This window comes from Mandrillus leucophaeus, unplaced genomic scaffold, assembly GCF_000951045.1.
Source record: "Mandrillus leucophaeus isolate KB7577 unplaced genomic scaffold, Mleu.le_1.0 Scaffold116, whole genome shotgun sequence".
Classification (NCBI taxonomy): Eukaryota; Metazoa; Chordata; class Mammalia; order Primates; family Cercopithecidae; genus Mandrillus; species Mandrillus leucophaeus.
This window is the reverse complement of record NW_012099876.1, coordinates 6,939,198-6,961,680: the sequence shown is the minus strand read 5'-3', so window position 1 is coordinate 6,961,680 and position 22,483 is coordinate 6,939,198.

The window sequence follows — 22,483 nt, the reverse complement described above, 5'->3', positions numbered from 1 at the left end:
TAACATGCTTACTAATAGGTTTACTAGGCAGAAGAACTTGAGGGTAGAAACCATGACATGTAAGCCATCTGTTGTGGCTGTTGTGGCATATGTGCTGCTATCGTCACTCAGTGTTTGGCAGCGTCATACTCCTGATTTAAAACTTTATTTGAGTGGAAAATAGGAATTATGATGATTTAACACTTGTATGTATGTATACATGACTTAGAATTTGTATGTACATTTAGGGTGAGTGAAAGATCAAAATACAGTCGTCAGTCAAAACCTTCTGGCTCTGGAAGGAATACTAGAGTGTAGGCAGCCTGAAGGATGGTCTCTGCACAGATGGTGGAACATCTGTTTCATGTGCCAAGTAAACTTACAGAGGCACATCTTCCCCTACAGTGTGTGGTGGAACTGTCCATGTGCATTTCTAAGACTAGCTATGACCAAGAAGCCCATGTTTGACTTTAAAAAATTAAACCTTTGGCCGGTCGCGGTGGCTCACGCCTGTAATCCCAGCACTATGGGAGGCTGAGGCGGCCGGATCATGAGGTCAGGAGATCGAGACCATCTTGGCTAACACAGTAAAACCCCGTCTCTACTAAAAATATAAAAAATTAGCCGGGCGTGGTGGCGGGCGCCTGTAGTCCCAGCTACTGAGGCTAAGGCAGGAGAATGGCGTGAACCCGGGAGGCGGAGCCTGCAGTGAGCGGAGATAGCGTCAGCCTGGGCGGCAGAGGGAGACTCCATCTCAAAAAAAAAAAAAAAAAAAAAAAAAATTTAACCTTTTACTCTGAGATTAGTGTAGATGCATATGTATCTTACAATGAAATGGAATTTTACGACATCTTGTAAGAAATAACAAGATATTGACACTGATACAGTTTAGATACAGAGTATTTCCATCACGAAAGGCTCCCTCTTATGTGCCCTTACATAGCCACACCCACTTCTCTCCTGTCTCATCACTCGCTTAACTCTGGGCTGTGGTTATTCTGTTTTCCATCTCCAGAATTTTGTAACTTCTGGTATGTCGAATGAATAGAATCACACCATATGCAACTTTTGGGATTGGCTTTTTTCACTCAGGGTAATTCTCTGGAGATTCATTCAGGTCGCTGTGTGCATCAGTAGCCTTCTCCCTTTTATTAGAGAGTAACAATCGTTATGCACATGTAGCACAGTTTGTTTGACCATTCACCCATCGGAGGTGAAGTATGTTTTGAGCTGTTTCCATGTTTTGGCTGCTATGAATGACATCTGAGAACATCTGAGCTGTTCCATGTTTTGGCTACTGTGAATAAAGCTGCTGTCAACATTCACTTTCAGATTTTCGTATAAACACATTTTCATTTCTGCTGAATAAATGTCCAAGAGAGGAATTGTTGGGTTATATGGTAGTTGCATATTTAGTTTTTAAAGACATCAACAACTGTTTTCCGGGGTGGTTGTACCATTTTACATATGCATAAGCAATGTATGAGCGATCCAGTTTCTGCACATCTTCGCCAGCATGTGGTGGTGTCACTTAATAAAAGAACAAAAAATCATTCTGATAGTGTGTGGTAATATCGTGGCTTTAGTTTGTATTTCCCCAGTGGCTAATATATTGACCATCTTTATACGTGCTTATTTACCATCTACAAATCTTCCTCAGTGAAATATCTCTTTATGCCTTTTCCTGATTATCTAACTTTTTGTCTGCTGAGTTTTATGCATTCTGTATACATTTTAGATAAAAGTCCACTGCCAGATATGTGAAATGCAAATATTTTCTTCTAATAATCTATAGCTTGTCTTTTTATCTTAACAGTCTTTTACAGATCAGCAGTTTTTAACTTTGATAAAGTCCAATTTGTCAAGTTTTGCTTTTATTGATTATGCTTGTGATGTTAATTATAAGAACTCTTTGCCTAGTTCTAGACTGGAAATATTTTGTTTTATTTTTTTTCTAAAAGTTTTACCGTTTTATGTTTTGCATTTAAAGTCATGACACGTTTTGAGTTACTTTTTGTACATAGTGTGAAACACCTGCCAGGTTTTATGTTTTTATTTGTTCTTTTTTTTGTTTTGTAAATTTTTAATTTATTTTTTATTTTTAAACTTTTATTTTAAATTCAGGGGTTCATGTGCAGGTTTGTTACATAGGTAAACATGTGTCATGGGTTTTTTATGCAGATTATTTCATCACCGAAGTATTAAGCCTAGTGCCCACTAGTTATTTTTCCTGATCTTCTCTCTCCTTCCACCCTCTACCTTCTGGTCCCGTGTGTGTTGTTTCCCTCTATATGTCCATGTGTTCTCATTATTTAGCTCCCACTTATAAGTAAGAACTTATGAGATGTGATTTTCTGTTATTAGTTTGCTAAGGATAATGGCTTCCAGCTCCATCCATGTTGCTGCAAAGCATATAATCTCATTCTTTTTTATGGCTGCGTAGTATTCCATGGTGTCCATGTACCATATTTTCTTTATCCAGTCTATAATTTATGGCCGTTTAGGTTGATTCCATGTCTTTGTTGTTGTGAATGGTGCTACAACGAACATATATGTTCATGTGTCTTTATAATAGAATGGTTTATATTCCTTTGGGTGTATACCCAGTAATGAGACTGCTGGGTCAAATGGTATTTCTGTTTTCGGGTCATCAAGGAATCACCACACTGTCTTCTACAATGGTCGAACTAATTTACACTTCTACCAACAGTGTATAGCATTTCTTTTTCTTTACAACCTTGCTAGCATCTGTTATTTTTTGACTTTTTAATAATAGACATTCTGACTGATACGAGATGGTATCTCATTGTGGTTTTGACTTGCATTTCTCTAATGATCAGTGATGTTGAGCTTTTCTTCATAATTGTTGGCAACACGTATGTCTTCTTTTGAGAAGTATCTGTTCATGTCCTGCTCACGTTTTAATTTTTTTTTTCTTCTAACTTTGTTTACATTCCTTATAGATGCTGAATATTAGACCTTTTCCAGATACATAGTTTGGAAAAATTTCCTTCCATCCTGGAAGGTGTCTGTTTACTCTGTTGATAGTTTCTTTTACTGTGCAGAAGGTCTTTAGTTTAATTAGATCCCACTTGTCAATTTTTGTTTTTGTTCCAATTACCTTTGGTGTCTTTGTCATGAAATCTTTGTTCATACCTATGTCTTGAATGGTATTGCCTAGGTTGTCTTCCAAGGATTTTATAATTTGGAGTTTTACATTTAAGTCTTTAATCCATCATGATTTAATTTTGGTATATGGTATAAGGAAAGGGTCCACTTTCAATTTACTGTATATGGCTAGCTATTTATTCATAACACCATTTATTGAAGAAAGAATCCTTTCTCTATTGCTTGTTTTTGTCAGGTTTCTCAAAGATGAGATGGTTGTAGATGTACCATCTTATTTCTGGTTCTCTATTCTGTTCCATTGATCTATGTGTCTGTTCTTGTAGCAGTATCATGCTGTTTTGGTTACTGTAGCCCTGCAGTATAGTTTAAAGTGGGGTAGAATGATGCCTTCAGCTTTCTTCTTTTTGTTTAGGATTGCCTTGGCTATTCAGGCTTTTTTTTTTTTTTTTTTTCATTCCACATACATTTTAAAATGGTTTTCTCTAGTGCTGTGAAGAATGTAAATGGTAGTAAATGGTAGTTTAATGGGAATAACATTGAATCTATAAATTGCTTTGGGCAGTATGGACATTTTAATGACAATTATTCTTCTTATCCATGAGCATGAAATGTTTTTCCATTTGTTTGTTTCAGCTCTGATTTATCTGAGCAGTGGTTTGTACTTCTCTTTATAGAGATCTTTCACCTCCCCTTTCAGCTATATTCCTAGGTATTTTATTCTTTTTGTGGCAATTGGGAATAGGAGTTTACCTGTGATTTGGCTGTCAGGTGGCCTGTTGTTGGTGTATAGAAATGTTAGTGATTTTTGCACATTAATTTTGTATCCTGATACTTTGCTGAAGTTTTTTTTTTTATCAGCTTGAGAATGTTTTGGGCTAAGACAATGGGATCTTCTAGATATAGGATCATGTCATCTGCAAACAGGGATAGTTTGACTTCCTCTCTTTCTATCTGGATGCCCTTTATTTCTCACTCTTGCCTGATTGCCCTGGCCAGAACTTCCAATACTATGTTGACTATGAGTTGTGAGAGATGGCATCCTTGTCTTGTATGGGTTTTCAAGGGGCATGCTTGTTTACTTCTGTTGCCTATGGGTGTCCATTTACTCCATCACCACTTGTTTAAAAGGCTATCTTTCCTCCATTGAGTAATTGAATAATTTTTGTATCTTTGTCAAAAAATCAATTAAACATTCTTGCGTGGTTCTATTTTCGGGTTCTCTGTTCTTTCCCATTGCCATATGTGTCTATCCCTTTAGCAATACTACACAGTGTTGATTAGTGTGGGTGTGTGTATACGTCCTGAAATTAGGAAAACTGACTCCTTGCACTACATTCTTCTTTTAAAAAATTGTTTAAGCTATTTCTAGTTGTTTTACCTTTCCATCTGGATATTATAATTATCTTGTCTATATCTACAAAATTTTTGCTTGGATTTTAATAGTAATTGTGTTACAGATGTACACCAGTTTGGAGAGAACTGGCATCTTTACTGTGTTGACTCACCCAGTACATCGTATGTATCACCATTTTATAATTTATTTGATGTACTTAATTAGTATTTTGGAGTTTACAGAAAATGAATTCCTTACATGTGTTGCTAGATTTATACTTAGGTATTTCATTTTTGAGCAACTGAAATGGTATTACATATTTCATTTCAGTGTCCATGTGCTTATTGGTAGTATACAGAAGTACAATAGATTTTTGTGTATTTATCTTTTGTTCTGTGGCCTTGTTGAACTTACTTAAAATCTCTTTTTGGAAGAGATTATGTAAAATTGGTGCTATGTCTTTGTTAACCATTTGGTAAAATTGTTAAGGTGAAAATATCTTTCTGAGCCTGGAAATTAATTTTTTGAATGTTTTAAAAATTATGAATTTAGCTAACTTAACAGTTACAGGGCTATCCAAATTATCATTTTATATTTAGTTATTTGTGATAGTTTTTTTTTTTTAAAGAATCAGATTGTATTCATATTCCCTGTGTTATTTCTGATATACTTGTGTCTTCTCTTTTTCTTTTCAGTTTTTGTGATGGTTAATTTTAGGTGTCAACTTGACTGGACTGAGGGATGCCTACATGGCTGACGAGGCACTGTTTTTCATGTGCCTGTACAGTGTTTTTGATAGGCATTGATTTTTGAGTCAGTGAATTGAGAGAAGCAAACTCACCCTCAATATGGTCAGGCACTATCCAATTAGCTGAGGGCCCATTTGGATCAGGCAGGCAGAGGATGGGGATTTGCTCCCTCTGCCTTCTCTCTCCTTTCCGAGAGAAGGCTTTTCCTACTCCTGCCTTTGGACATCAGACTCTAGGTCTTCAGGTTTTGATTCTGAGATTTTTACCAGTGGCCTCCCAGGGGCTCTCAGGCCTGACTGGAGGTTGCACTGTCAGCTTCTTTGGTTCTGAGGTTTCGGACTTGGACTGAGCCATGCTACCAGTTTTGATCCATGCAACCAGCTTTTCTGGTTCTCCAGCTTACAGTCAACCTACTGGAAAACTTCTCTGCTTCTGTGATCCTATGAGCCACTTCCCCTTAACAAATCCCCCTCCATATATCTTACTTGTTTTGTCTCTCTAGAGAACCCTGATACAGTCCTGATAGAAGTTTGTCAATTTTATTGATCGTTTCAAAGAACCTGCTCTTTATTTCATTCACCTTCCTCTATTGTTTCTCTGTTTTCAATTCAATTCCATTGTTTTCTGCTCTAATCTTTATTAACTATTTTCTTCTGCTTAGTTTGGATTTATTTTGTTATCCTTTTTCTAGTTTATTGATGTGGCTTAGGCTATTAGTTTGAGAATTTTTCATCTGTTTGAATATACACATTTAGTGCTATAAATTTCTCTCTCAGAACTGCCTTAGAAATAGCCCAAGGATTTTGATATGCTCCATTTCTTTATTGAGTTAAATGTATTTTTAAATTTTCCTTGAGAGTTTCTCTCCAATTCTTGGATTATTTAGAAGTGTGTTGTTTAGTTTCCAGATATTTGAAGGTATTCTTATCTTTTTCTTTTCAATGTCTGTTTGATTCCTTGAGGTATAAGAATCTATTCTGTGTGATTTTATTTCTTTCAAATGTGCTCAAGTATGTTTTACGTTCCAGAATTTTATCTATGTTGAGTGAGTTGTTCTGTAAATGTCAATTAGATCCTGCTGTTTAATGGTGGTGTTGAGGTTTTCTACTTCCTTGTTGATTTTCTCTCTGGAACAGCAATATCAATTGTTGAGAGAGGGATGTTGAAGTCTCCAACTATAATCATGGGGGCATCTATGTTTCCTTTCAGTTCTATCAGTTTATGCTTCATATATTTTGCAATTCTGTTGCTTGATGCATACACATTAAGATTGCTATGTCTTCTTGACAGATTGACTCTTCTATTACATAATGTTATCTGATATTAATATAGACATTCTTGTATTATTTTAATTAATATTTGTATAATATATCTTTCTCATTATTTTACTTTTAACTTACCTATATTGTTATATTTGAAGTGTTTTTTTTTTTTTTTTTGTAGACAGCATATAGTTGAGTTCCGTTTTGAATCCACTCTTCCCATCCCTGTCTTTTAATTGGTGTATTTGGACTATTTACATTTAATATACTTACTGCCATGAGTGGGTTTATCATTTGTTCTTGGTTCTTTGGCTATAATAGTATAATTATTGTCTAGAAATCTTCTTTTCTTCTAAGATTCCCCTTCCTGGTCCTTTGGCTAGTGAAAAATACTTTGTTTGCTTGTTTTCTATGTCTATTGACATTTTCAGGTTGCTTCCTTTTTTAGATCCAAGTCCAGAGGACACACCACCACATTGTTCCATGGGTTATAAGTCCCCTAGTTTATCTGCCTTATTTTATTCACCTTTCAGAGTTCTCCTTTGTTTGTTTTATATGTCACCTCCAGGATTTTTAGTTTGCTTAGAGAAGAAATAGAGAACAGTATGTCTAATCCATCTTTCTGGATGTATAAGTTAACTTAAGCTCTATATTCAGACAGACTTAGATTCCAATCTTGGCTCCAGCCCTTGCTAATTATATGTCTTTCGACAAATGACTTTCCTCTGAGCCTCACTTTCTTCTTCTGCAAAATGAGTGAAGCAGAGCTGTGAAGATGAAGTGAATTACCTAAAATAAGCATGCAACACAGTGAAAGCACATAGTAAACTCTCATTAAATGTAATTTTTATAATTATTACAACTATTATTACTATCATCATTACTGTTGCAATTGTTGCCGTTATTACTACAAGTGTTACTACTTACAAACACTTCCTTTTGGTTCTTTCTATGAGCACAAAATGTTTTCAGTGACTTACAGCTTAGAGCCTGGTTTCCTGAAATAACAATCAATGGAGAGGTCAGGTTAATCCCCTTTGAGAAATGAGGGTGATGGCAAAGATGTTAGAATTTCTTGCTCCTTTGGTCAAAGATTATGATACGTTCAAGGACACCCAAGCCCAGTTGGTGACTGGACTCTCATAATTGCAAAATTTGCTCCTGAACTGCTCTTATTCCACAGTTGCATCCCCCAGCCTTTTGCTCTTGCCTCATTATATGCCTGGTTTGTATTGTTTTCTCTCTGTTTCATGATTTGTCTCTTCCTCTTTGGATTGTTCTCACTCTCTCTGGCTGGGACCCCTCTCTCTGAAATATAAGTTTCAATGTTGTTCTGCCCAGCACTGCCTGGTGTTCTTTGGATGTGTCACTCACCTTGGTGCTGGAATGAATGGCTAGAGTTCAGGTAGTGCCAATGGTAACAAAGGATTGCTTCCAAATCACCAGTGAGAATGTGAAGGAGAGGAAGTGGGGAGTAAGAGGTGCTTCTTACTCCAGATTCTAGTCCTTATAGGTATAAACTCCTCATCCCAGAAGTAGATATGATTCCTTCCAGAAGATAACACACTCTTGCATTTTTCTTTAGTTTTTCTTTTTATGACAAACATTTTGGGAACAGTTTAGGGGAAAAAGCTTATGTAATCTCACTCCCCTCACTCCCTGAGGGATTACTTCTTTTACTTCTTGAATGTATATTCTTCCATCTCCAGCCCTTAATATTTTCTGTTCTTCAACTTCTACATATTAATGTTGTTATTGATAAGTTTTGGGGGGACTAGAATTGTTGTTTAAAGACAATTCAAAATGAATCTAGACAAAGATAATATAGAAAATTGTAATTTATTGTTCCACTCTTATCTGACAGACTAGCTAAAAACCAATAAATCTCTAAATAATGTAAAACCCTTGAGAAACCTCTGGCTGATATGCAAGAAATCTACATGTCATGTTATTCTTATATTTTGTCATGGCAAATTAAATGATTCAAGTTTTTGGGAGGCAGTAATAACAAAGCTTTAGTTTTTTTGTTTTTTTGTTTTCGTTTTTTTTAACATTGATGTACATCAATCATTTCTAACTAATGTGGGTGTTTTCCTGTTTGTAGAGTAGGGATAACAACTGCCCTTACTTCAAAGAGTTGCTTTGAAGACTAAAATAATGATAACATTTACCAAAAAGAACACAATCACACAGGGGTTTGCGATTATTATTGTTGCTGTTGCTATTGTTATTACATTATCTAATCAATGTCTCCTTTAACCAACAAACATAGAGAAATGAGGTTAGCAAAATTGTTCCATATCCAATGATTATTTTTCTTACTGTGTGGGAATTCACAAATTTCTGGCAAATAGTTTCCCCTTAAGACAGCAACTATGTAAGATGTAGAATACCCAAAACCTCAAGTAGGAAAACTTTTCCTATAAAATAGATTCAGAAGAACAAGAGGGGGGTCAGAAGTTTTTCAGGATTGTTCTTGTTGGTTTTACTCTAACAGGTACAGGTTGGAGGCTGAAAGCTACTGAACAATTTCACCCCAGAGAGAGGTTTGAGTGAATTCAGCCAGTGGGGTGGGGAGTTTGGTGAACTATCTCAGAATAAGAAAAAGGAATCTAACTGTGAACTTGAAAGACAGCATTCTTAAAATTAAGTTAAACCAAAACTTAAAATAATTTAAAGTTAGGATATTTGTTGACTTTCTCTTTGACACTTGACTTTAAGCTGACCCAGGGTGAGTATACCAGAATGGTTATTCCTTTCCAAAACTAGTCTATGAAAATAAAGACAGAGAGTTAATTCCCATTTGTACAAAGAAAACCCAGTCCTTTCCTGCACTTGGCAGAAGATGAAAACTATGAGCACCTATTCAGTGTTCTTCCACGGGCTTCTCATGTAAAGCTGACATTTCTTGTAGCAACAATCTCTGCCTCATCCTTTCACTGTGCGTCACTCTGGGGTTAGACCTAACAAATTGTCAATGTTTCTGCTTCGCTCCCCAGGACTCTTTTTTTCTCCTTGATAGTCTCAGTGGTGACAGATTTCCCTTCCATCTTTCCTTAGCCCCAGATTGTTTTAATTACCACTGCTGTGTTTTGTTAGATGGTAAACTGTGAAAATGGCTTTAGGTGGCTTAAGTTTTGTTTTTTTTTTTTTTTCCACACAAGACACAAACACTTGCTTGGAGTAAAAGGAGGTGCATATGACCTAGGGATATATTGATTTACTCATTTATTCACTAGGAAGGGAAGCGGAACTAAAGATAAGAGGTAATTCATCTGCTGTGCTCACCGCATTTTGACTGCAGAGATTTTTCTTAGTTCATGCTCTATTGACAGTGTCTGCAGAAAGTGGGGAGAAGATGGAACTTTGTATTTCATTAGGAGATCTTAGTCTCTAAATTATCCCGAATTGTTTTCTTTACACAGTCATGATAAAAGGGGAGGTGGGAAGAGGTCAGCACCTCTGTAAACGTGGGCTACTCAACAGTGAGGTGTGAGTACAGATTAGACATTGCTGAGCACTTATGGCAGAGTGCCTAAGGCAGGTCCTCCCTCTTCTAAGCCGCAGTTTTCTCACCTGTAACATGGAATAATAATAAAAACTTGTTTAATGTGTGTGTGTTGCGAGTGGGGTGGGTGTTTGCTAATGTTCAAATGTACTATAGGTTGTGTGTTTACAATAGCTCTTGTTATTAATGACAGAGGACCTTCAAGCTCCTTGACTGGCTTCTTGTAGAAACCTAATCTAGCACAGTGTCTAGTTTATTAAGGGGGCTTGATAGAGGAGCTTTTTGTTGAAAAAATGGAGTTAACTTTGACCTCTTAAAAATGGGAAACATCTTTAGGGGAAGAAACTCTATGGTCCATTCTACAGAAATAAAAGCATCACGTAGCTAACACTGTAAATAAAAGTTCAGCTTAGCATTTAGGTTTTGCTTTGGTAGTATTTATACAAATGCATGTACTTCACATGTCCTTAGTTGGGAAAAATACCTGTCATTGATATATTACCAATACTTATAGCATTGTGTGTTTATTAAGGACTTAGTTCTTTCTTGGTTTCTGTCCTAATTGCATTATATATCCTACCCTACTTAATATCAATTTAATTTTCTCACAAGGCCAAAAAGTAGATACAGTTGTTATTCTATATTTTAGACAATAAAACAGAGAGATAAAGGTAGCAGTGACAAATTAGTAGTGCCAGAATTGGTAAACTTCTGGAGACGTATCTAATTTTAGAGTTTTATTTTGGACATTTTCTGTTTTTGCTGTGCGATGATGGAGTTCTTTTTGCCTAACTGCACGTACTCTGCCACCTCTATGCAGGCAATCTAAGTATGTCACTGTTCATTAGCTATTTGTACAAACGATCATGCTGCATTTTTAGAGTGTCATATTTGACAATGTGTTAAATAGCCCTCTGCTATGAATAGCCCTCTGTATGAATCAGCTTGCAGACTGGCAGGCTTGTTCTTGTAAAATCAGTTCTAATCTAGACTTGCCTAATCACAAACCTTCTTCTTTTTCTTCCGCCATAGCTCTCCAGCAACTTTGGATAAATAGTGCTTTAGCTAACAAAAGCTCCTGCCTCCATCCTGGGCATTGCTACTTCCTTTTCTGCCTTAAAGCTTGGTTGCTCTGCTGTTAAACAAGTAACAACAGTTTCAGCACCGGGGACAGCATATTTTAATGAAGTGGTAATGGAATGTAGAGTCAGACATGCCTTGATTAAAATGGAGTACTCTGATTAAAGATTACCCTCCATTCCCATTTCTTCATGCAATTCCAATTTTTCTTCTGGTTACCAAGTTTCATTCCCAGTCACTGAAGACAGCAATGCAGTTTGTATATGCTGTGCCTCCAAATAACTTTTAATTAGACATTTAAATTAGACTGGTGCTGGTTCACTGAATCCAGAGTTTTTATATTTTCCAATCCAATTATTAGATGTTTTAATTTACCAATTCATGGCTTGCTATTTATTTAAATATTACTTACCATGGCATTAAACCTATAATTCCTGGATTTTCTCGTAAAGAAAATGAGATATAAATGTCTGAAATTAAGAACAAAAAATTCTAAGCGGTCAAATTTATAATGAAAAGTAAATAAAGTAAGCTTAAGTCATCAAATCTGTAATCAAAAATAGCCATTTTCTAGACAGGTGCTGGTGAGGGAGAATGAACAAAAGTACTGGAATGTGATGGAGAGGACATCTGGAATATCCTATGGGATTTCGTTGTGCTTTTTTTGAAAGTGAAAGTGAATACGGGCTTTCCTGATGAGATGGGCTACTGCATGAACCCATTTTGGTCTCTACTGGCCAGAATTCAGTCACAGTTACAGGCTATCAGAGTCCTTTCAGGATAGGGGAGACTGGGGCATGAGGTGTGGAGTTAAGTAGATGTGAGGAAAATTGACATGGCCCTTCTGAACATTTATTGAATACTTGTAATACATTGGGCATTTTCTGAGTGCTTTTGCTCATTTAACACATACTGTTATAAAGTATGAACTATTACTATCTCCATTTATAGAAGAGCAAATTGCAGCACAGAGAAGTTAAGTAACTGGTCCAAGGTCACACAGACAGTAAGCACTGGGAGTGAGATTTGAACTCAAGCTGACTGGTTCCTGAATTTGCACTTTGTGTGCTTACTCTGCCATACCTCTCCAAAAAGGCAGATAGTGAAAAAAAAGAAAAAGCTGGGCTCATCTGTCAAATCAGTCACAAGTGGTAAGAGTTCTTGCCTAATATAGTCATTGTGAGGATTAAATTGGATAATTCATGTTAACATGCTTAGCCTAGTACCTGGCACAGAATGTTATTCATAGTGGACTTTAATTGAGCTTGCTGCATGTCTTCAAGATGAAGAAAACCATTTAGTGATGATGACAATGATGATGATGGGACAGAAGTACAAGGAGGAAGCCTAAAGCAAACCCTTAGATGTGGCTTCACGCACTCCCATCATTATGTAGTGCTCCCAATCTTGATGGTGGTGGATGGAGTCATGAACTGAGGGGATAAAGAGGGATTGGGGGGGGGTAAATGATTCCTCTTTCCTTCATGCTCTAGTGCATAAAAACTGGATTTTAACACTAAACAACCCCTGTTCCCAACCACGGGCAGAGCCCCAGGCCATCCATGTGCATCCTTTCATCAGTCTGGGGAACCTTCTGAAGCAGTGCCTGGCAAAAAGTCCAGTGGGGACCCATTGTTTCCACTCACCAGCAATTCAGAGAAAACATTCACAAGCCAAGCATCTTCTGGGCTCCTTATGAAGATGTATGCTCTGCCCTCAAAGCGTTCATTGTCTAAGGGTAAAAATAAAGCATGTGTATATTTAGTGAAGAATATGAGACTGGGAACTGAGGGACAGACATAGGGACAGTTAGTGTGTCTCTTCTGGGAACAGCGATAAGATCTTTTTCAAGATTTTTATCTGAGGATTTGAGTCAGACACAAAATTGAGGTTTTGGTGAACTTTCAGTGATACGTCTCGTGTAGCCTTGGTGGGAGAGAAATTTTCAGTTACTCCATGCCCACTGCTGAAGCTGAAATGGGTCATATTCCATCTGTTTTTGTCTCCTATATAAGTTTATTTTGTGAGAAGGGAGGTTACCTATGATCTGAAGTTAGCCAACCAGATGATCTTTCCTAGAACTTCACACCTTGACCCAGTCACCCAAGAACACAGTAACTATAGGTCATACATAATAAAGATGGTACTCTGCCTGACTAGGGTTTTCTTATTGCAATAGACAAGGAGACTATTGCTCTGCTGTCTGCATCTTGTTCTCTGTCACTCTCTTGGCTCTCACTTCTTCCCAAACCCAACCACTCACTAATTCTTTGAGTCCTCAATAATTTTCCAATATCTTCCCTATTATTTAAATTAGAATCAGTGTCTGATACTGAAAACCAAGAACCCCAACTTACTAATAATACTACTGCTAATACTGCCTCAAAACGAAATTTAGTCATAGAAACAGCCACAGTCCCATTAGGGTTTTATAGGATGCTGTTATTAATATACCATATTGGGAACTGCGTGCCTATGACTCTTAGGTTTTTCTTTTTTATATCCCTAACATTGTACATGAATTTGTGATAGTAACCACCCTAGCTTTCAGTTTTACTAAAGTGCGTCAATAAGGCTTCTGAAGCCATGGGGATCTTTGAATTTTCTATAGTGTGAGATAAGGCTCTTTTTCATTACTCTAAGAATAGCCCAGCTCCTAAAGCCATTCAGAAATCCACAGAGGGAGATCTGGCTCGCAGGCCTTGCAATAAACGCTTATTAATACTATCAAAAGTAATCTGCTTTTGTCTTGACCTCACTTTAGATTCTCTGCAGGTATAATGGACAGATTTGTAGGGTTTCCTTTTCCTTTTTAAAATACTAGATAAACGTACCTTTCTCTCATCAGATTATAAAAGTCTAATATAAATGGAAAGTTCATTGCTCTCCTTGATAACAGACGTAATCTTCCCAGTGGATGCCCTCCTGTCAGAAGACATGTGAAATAGGCCTAGAGATTGTTTTCGGTTAAAACAGCCTGAAAATAAGCTTAATTTCCCAGTTTGTGCACTTTAACCTCTCTCCAACGGATGTAATGGGAAAATGCTTTTTATCAACTTTCAGTGAAGAAAAGATATATGCTTTCTATTGTTCACAGTTACAATACAAGGTCCTATGCAGGCTGGTTATAATTGGTCCTAATGTTCAACTCATCAATTAGACCAGGCTCCTTATTACTTATTTCTTTTGATGGTGGGTAGGTGAGACCCTTGGGAGAAGGAGTGAAAAACTGTTAACATCAATGTTGGTTTTACTTTAAGTATTAAAATAAGCTTAGACTCAAAGTATAGATAAAAACAAATCAAAGCAGCACTCACTGAGTACATTCAGCATTTTATACCTCATAACATGTGTTTGTTTCTGTCACCTTGGGTTATGTAGCAAATTGGAAGCCTTCATACACCTTTGACCCAAGGGAAAACCAAGGCTTACACACACACACACACACACACACACACACACACACACACACACGGACATTTGACTCAAATCACACAGCTAAGCAAACACTGTTCTGAATGAGATTTTGGGTATCAGACTGTTGGCTCATTTTCCTTGGTTAAACAGCATGACAGGGAGGAGAGCCCAGGAAAGAGAGGTGGGATTTGAAAGCAGCAGACCAGAGCTGTGCTTCCAGCTCTGTTCCTTCCTGGTTAGCTGTGTTGTGGCAAGAGTAAGCCTTAGTTTTTCATCTGTGAAATAGGAATAATAACAGTGCCTGTTTTTTTTGTGAAGAACACTTTGTAAAATGCAAAGTACTTTAAAAATACAATTATTATATATTTATGATAATAATTATGTATTGAGCATTTACTATGTGCCAGGCACTGACACACATTATTTTCTTTTTATATTGTGAAATAAAACATACATCAAAAAATTCCTAAAACATCATTATATTGTGTAAGAATTTGTGAAGGTTACATCTGTGAACTACCACCACATCAAGAATCAGAATGCCATCAGCAAACCAGAAACCGTGAGTACACATCTCTCTTCTTCCTTCCCCTAGAGGTAACCTCCATTCTAGGGTTAAAGCAATCATTTATATGCTTTTCTTTATATTTTTAATAATCCACAAATAACAGTTTAGTTTTGCCTGGTTTTTTTTTTTTTTTTTTTTTTTTTGAGACAGAGTCTCGCTCTGTCGCCCAGGCTGGAGTGCAGTGGTGCAATCTCGGCTCACTGCTACCTCCATCTCCCGGATTCAAGAGATTCTCCTGCCTTAGCCTCCAGAGTACCTGGGATTACAGGCAACCGCCACTACGCCGGCTAATTTTTGTAGTTTTACTAGAGATGAGGTTTCACCATGTTGGCCAGGCTGGTCTCAAACTGAACTCCTGACGTAAGGTGATCTGCCTGCCTCAACCTCCCAAAGTGCTGGAATTAAAGGCATGAGACACTATGCCCGGCAGTTTTGCCTTTTTTTGAACTTTATGTTGATTGAATCAAACGGTATGTATTGTTTTGCATTTGGTTTCCTTTATTGATATAGTGTTTTGAAGATTCATTCATCTCGTTCTGTATAGCTGTAGTCATTCATTTTCATTACTTACAGTATTCTACTGGGTGAATATATAAGAATTTATCTAAACCTCATACCATTGATTGACATTTAGATTGTTTCTCGCTTTGTGGTCTTGTGAATGATGCACTCATAATTTAGTATATGTATCTTGATGCACATATGTATGCAATTCTGTAGGCTATGCGTTAGCAGTGCAATTACTGAGTCACACACAGATTGTATATATCTTTAATTCTATTAGACACTGTCTGACTGCCTGTAAAAAGGTAGATGTCCCAATTTACACTCCCACTAGCAAGTATAAGAATTTACTTTGTTCCATACCCTCTCAAGCATTCAATATTTTTGTATGTTTAAGTAATGATGAGTCTGGTGTCCATATAGTGGCATCTTACAGCGGTATTAATATGCATTTCCCTGATTACTAGCGAGGGTGCATCTGTTTATAAGTTTATTTATCTTCTTTTTGAAGTGTTTGTTCACAGGTACTGCTTATTCTTTATTGGGTTGTCTATCTTTTCTCACTGATTTGTAGGTTTTAGAAAACAATAATCTAGCCCCAAGTCCTTTGTTGGTTTTCCATGTATCACATGTACTTTCCCCTCTATGCTTCACCTTTTCTTTCTCTGATGGTGTCTTTTGATGAACATGCTTCTTCTTTTAAACGTTGTCTAATTTAGTAATCATTTCCACTATGCTTACGGCATTTTGTGTCTTGTTATATGAAATCTTTCATTTCACTGAAGTTGTGAAGACTTTTTAAATATTCTTTTGTAAAATCTTCCAGTCAATGTGGGGACACAACAGTTCACCATCAGGCAGCTGAAGTTAAGCCACTAGTGAGGAAGGGCAGAAAGAAAATGTAGATTTCAGGTTAGTGACACCCATTTTACCTTTGAGTACTTAGAAGGATCTGTTCAAGGAAGCAAAAGTACATAGAAAGTAGGATAGATGCAGTAGGCTGGTCCAGGGTTCTATGGTTAGGTCATAGAAGATAAATGTTTTTTTTCTTTCCCTCCATTTCAGGCACATGCACACACACACTCACACGCACACACCCCCACCCCTCCAAAAACAAAACCATAATGAGCTGCTTTATTTTGAGGGGGTTGGCAATTCTGATCTAGTTACTGTTTGCAATAAAGAAAAAAATTCTGGAGAAGAGAAGGATAACCAGAGCTTTGATACAGTATTTCTCCTAGCATGGAAAACATAATTTGGGTAAAATTTAAGACATGAAAGAAGATGGAAGAAATTTTGAAATTGAGGTTTAGAATGTTTTGCAGATTTTTCATTCAAGAGCAAGGGTTACCAAGTTTATGGAAATTCTTTTAAGTTTCATAGTATCTGTTTTACCCTGTTCCTTGCCCTTCCAAGTAACGTACTTATTAGTATGTTATAGAATATTAGAGATGGGTAATCTCAAATTCAACCTTTTCATTTTTCAGGTGGAGATACTAAGACTAAGGAAGAATGAAATCTTTGCCTGTGGTCACCGAGCTATTCATTAAAGTAACAAAAACTAGGTTTCTGAATATCCACCCATAGTTTCTAAAAGTGCTATAAAGTGCACTTTTGAATAAAATTAAATTCCTTGGAGAAATTTCTGACAATTTGAGATGCCATTAGGGATAACTGGGGACATTCATAGTTATTTTAAAATCAGGACAAGTGATAGAAAAGTCCATTAAAGTGTGACCAACTATCCAATTTTAGTCTTACATTAAAAACTTAAATCTTTTAATTAATAAAAAACTTTTTAAATAAAGTACTAAAAAGCTTAAAAATATACAAAACACTTTAGTAGGCACTTTACAAAAGGGATACACAAATGGCCAATAAATATATGCAAAATGTGCCAAACTTCATTCATCATTTAGAAAATGCAAATTAAAACCAAAATGAGGTACAATTACACATCCACTAGAAGGCGGAAAACAAATAATAAGATAAAGCAAAATCAGAATACCATAGACAATAAACCCGGCGTTGATGAAGACACAGAGCATCTGAAACTCTCATGCTATGGTGGTGGGAGCATAAAATGGTCCAACCATTTTGGAAACTGGTAGTTTACTAAAGTTGAATATATGGATACCCTATAAGTCAGCAATTCTACTTCTAGGTATGTACCCAAGAGAACACATATATGCAATATAAGACATGCACAAGAATCTTCATAGCAAAGCTCTTCTTAAAAGCCTCACTCTGGAGATGTTCCAAATGTTTTTTAACGATGAAATGGTTAGTGGCATATTTATACAGTAGAACTACACCCAGCAATGATGAAACATGAACGACTATGACACGCAGCAGTAAGACTATATCTTACAAACATAATATTCAATGAAAGCAGCCAGACAGGACAGAATATATCATATAGAATTTTATTCATACAAAATTCAAAAACAAATTTACAGTTTACCCTTGCACAACACAGGTTTGAACTGCATGGGTCAACTTACACAATAGATTTTTTTTTTTTCAAACAAATGTAGATAAAAAATACAGTATTCCTAGGATGCCAACCCCATGTGTACAGAAGGTCTACTTTTTGTATAGGTGTGTTCTGCAAAGCTGACTGCGGGACTTGGGTATGTGTGGAGTTTGATATATCCTGGAGTCTTGGAGCCAGTTCCCTGCATATACTGAGGAAGGAATGTATTTTATTAAGAAGTCAGAATAGTGCTTACCCTTGGGGGAATGACAGTGGTGGGTAAATAGAGCTCTAGTCATGTTTTCTTACTTGGTTTGGATAGTGGTTACACACGTGTGCTTAGACTGAAAATTCAACAAGCTATACATTTGTGATATATACATTTTTTTCTGCTTGTATGTTATGCTTCAATAAGATGTTCAAAAAATCTTAATTTTCTGCAAAGTTCCAGAGCCAGAGGTCTGAAAAAAAAAACAAAAAATCCAACATTCTACCATCCGTACGGCAACCTGAATACATTTTCCATTTGACACACTCTTTCCACTTAGCCTGGCATCTGCTGCACATCTGTATCCCCCATGGCAGCAGTAAGTTAAGCAACCCAGATGCTGAAGTAAAATCATAGCAGTAGGAGATTGAACTTAAGACTCATGGATGAAGGAGGGCAGCTAAGTTTTCAAATGACATCAGGAATGAATAGGAAAGTCAGCTGGGAAGCAAGGAAGGAGAAAATGATCATTTTTGGCAGGAGTGAAGGCAGATTTTGCCATGGAGTCTGGCAGATTGTGAACTGGAAGATACAGTACAAAAATGAACAATAGTTAAGAACAATGTAGAGAACATGCCTGGGGAACTGGAGAGTTCTCTGTTCTGATAAAACACATGGCTGTCACTAGCTGTCCTCACCAAGGAAGGACTGTATTCCTGTCTCATACGTTACTTTTGAAGATGAGAGACAGAGAGAGAGAGAGAGAGAGAGAGAGAGAGAGAGAGAGAGAAAACCCTTAATCTTGAAATACTCTTTCTTTCTGTACCAGAAGGAAAGTGGGGACTTGCTTTTATAACAGGAAAATAAAAGCAACTTTGAGAATTACAGCATGCATGGAACATTAGGCATCATAACATTTAATTAGGCATCATAACATTTAATCCTCATAGCAACCTGTGAGCGGGTGAGGGTTATTCTGTTTTATATATGGGACTTTAGACTCAGAGAGTTTGAGAAACTAGCACATTGTCCCATTAGTTTAAGACAGAGCCCAGCTTTGAACACGCGGCAGTGTGACTAAAACTCCTTGCTCTTTTTCACAGAAACAAGCACAGTCTTATGGAAATAGCTCTGCTTCTTCCCCTCTGCACTAATTTCGAAGGGGGAAGAAAATTCTGTTAGGAGACAACTGGTCTGTGATATCTGTCTGGGGAGTCTACAAGAGCAGGGATGGAACTGTTTTGTGACTTAACAAGGAGGGGCACACTGAATCCCAAACATCATGGCGAGGGCCTCTAATGTATACCCCAATGCACTGAGGGCATGCAGGGCTTCATTGCAGCCTGGTAGCCATGGCTCCTTAGGGCAAACTACCATCCCTTTAAGTGGGATCTCAGCCTATAGGTTGAATAGGTGGGATATATTATATGATATTATTTGGGTTGCACCACAAATCTCCAAAGGAACCCCCAATTCTCCTATGCCTACTCCAGTGACAGAAATTCCCACCCAGCTGTGTTTGTGCATGAAGGCATTATCTGAGGGTAAGTTACAACCTGGAGAGAAATCACAGTCATTTTTCACGCAGGCCTCCATTGCTTCATTGGGAGAACCCATTGCCCTTTTGGTGGGCAGGCACAGACTCTGGAGGCTAAGACCCCAAAGAAGTGTATTTTGATGCTGGGGGATGGTGAAGGATTCAAGGGCTGCTGATTTGGAGGTTAATCTCATTGCATGAGGTAGTCAGGGATAGGTGTGGAAAATGGAGAGACACTCACTAGACTTGGGAGTGGTAGTGTGTGTGGGGGGATAGTGAGAAGCCACATGCACACATACACATACACACACATGCACACTCACACTCATACATACACATGCACACCACACACACCACACCCCACCCCAGATACTCAGTGGGTTATATTGGAGTCAGATATTCTGTGTTTGAACCTCGTTTCTCTCACTAGTCAGTCTATGACCCTGGCCCAGTTACTTAACCCTTCTGAGACTCATTGAGCTCATCTGTAAAGCATCTGTAGAGACTGAATGAAAGAAAAATCTACCCATCCCCTACCATGCTGTGAAAATAATGTCTGGTCCAAAGCACTTGTGGATATGGCTGAATGACACTGCAGAGGTGGAACTGGAGTCCAGGACAGGCCCAGGAGGGACTAATGGGCCAGAGGGCAACAGAGGGGAGCATGGTGGAAGTCACGGGGATACAGGTTTTATGATCATGCCAGAGCTATAGAATAAGCAAGACTTTCTGGTGATGGAAGAGGCTGCCTTGTCAGAGAGTGTGCCCCCTTCTGATGGAAGAATCACAGGTTGTAAGGACACCTGTCGGGCAAGATGAAGTTTGGATTCCTGCACTGAAGGAAATTATTTCGAGTTCGAATCCCCCAGTGGGGAAGATTCTAGGGTTACTTTCTTTCTAAGAATTAACCACGGAATTGGAAAGTGAGCTGTCCAGAGATGAGTGTAGGCACCTAGGTGGGCCAACCTTGGAGAGGACCCAGACAAAAGCAACAGTATGTTGTTTTCACTTTTGATTATTTCATTGTTTGATGTCTGACTCCTGGTTTGAGTGTGTTGTAGACACTGGTTTGAGTGCCTACCTGAAATTCATGTTGTCTCTTTTCCATTCTTACCTGCACCCATACACTTATTTGAGGAACTGCCTCTTACCTTGGGTAGTTGTAGCAGATGGAGGATACCGAAACCCCATCTGTATGCTCATAGTATGTACTCTGGGTTCTGGTGCTTTTGCTGAAAATTGTATTTGGCCTGACTTTCAGCTGTTGGTTTTTGTGTTTCTTTTTCTGAGAGTTTTCTTTGACTTTTATAAAGTTTTCTTTGACTTTTCTTTGTCACATTGGTCATTTCTGAGAAGTAATGTTCTGTAAGACTAGTCTTAAACTAATGACTCAGAGGAGTAGCTGGATAAACATTCCAGCTCCCTCACCCCTCAGATTTGTCTTTCCTCCCTCATACCTCACTCCTGCACTAGTGTTTTCCAGAATTGTCTCCAAGATAAGCTACTTTCATTTAACTCTTTGTTTTCAGGGTAGATTTTAGGGGAACTCAAAGTAAGGCAGTATTACTCTTAAGGTTTGGGTATAAACAAAGGAGCATAATCTCATATGTCCAGCCCTCTGTAACTGGTTCAGAAGTGAATAGGCAGCAATCAAAATCTACATAAAGTAATATATGATTTCAAGGTTTGCTTTAGGCATTGTCCAATCAGCGGGACAGGGATTCTGACTCGTTTGCTTCTGTATCTATAGTTCCTGGCAGAGCTAGGAGCTCTAATAGGAGGCCTTCTATCAATATTGGGTCCTAATCCATATTAAAGTAATAATGAATTATAGAATCATGTTATCAACCTCCCAGGAAGAATTACACCTTAAAAGAGACAGAAATAATTTAACCCCAAAGCATATATCAATACTTATGAAATTCTAGTGGAAGATCTGACTTGAAATAGGAACTCCTGTTTTGATGCTCAACAACATAGATTAATTTTGCCTGCTTGTGTATTTTATATTAATGAATTCACAGAGAGGGTATACTTGGTTGTGGCTTCTTTTGTTCACCATGATGTTTGAGACCATCATTTATTTTGTGGCAGGTAGCAATGATTGACTTATTCTTCTGGCTGCATAGTATCCCATAGCATGGAAATGCACAATGTATCTATCCAAACTTCTGTTTATAAGCATTTGGACCCTTTCAACTTTAGAGATAGCAATAGTGCTCCTGTGAACATTATAGGATGTATGTGTTTTGATGCTCTAATTACGTAGTGTTCTTGGGTATCTGCCTGAATTGGAATTGGTTGGTTACAGGGTTTATACACATATGTTTTAGTAGACACTACCTAAGGGTATTTTGATGTTTTGTGTAGTGTGTTTTATAATTTTTAGAAGTTTGGGCAGGGCACAGTGGCTCATGTCTATATTCTCAGCATTTGGGAGCCCGAGCTGGGAGGATTTCTCATGCCTTGGAGTTCAAGACCAGCCTGGACAACATAGGGAGACCCCTGTCTCTAATATATATATATGTCTCCAGGCATGGCAGTGCATGCTTGTAGTCCTGGCTACTTGGGAGGCTGAGATGGGAGGATCCCTTAAGTTTGGAAGGTTGAGGCTGTAGTGAGCTGTGATTCCACCACTGCATTCAAGTCTGGGAGACAGAGTGAGACTCTATTTCCAAAAAAATCAAATAAACAAATATGATTTGTTTTTTAAAAAGAAATTTAAATTAATTT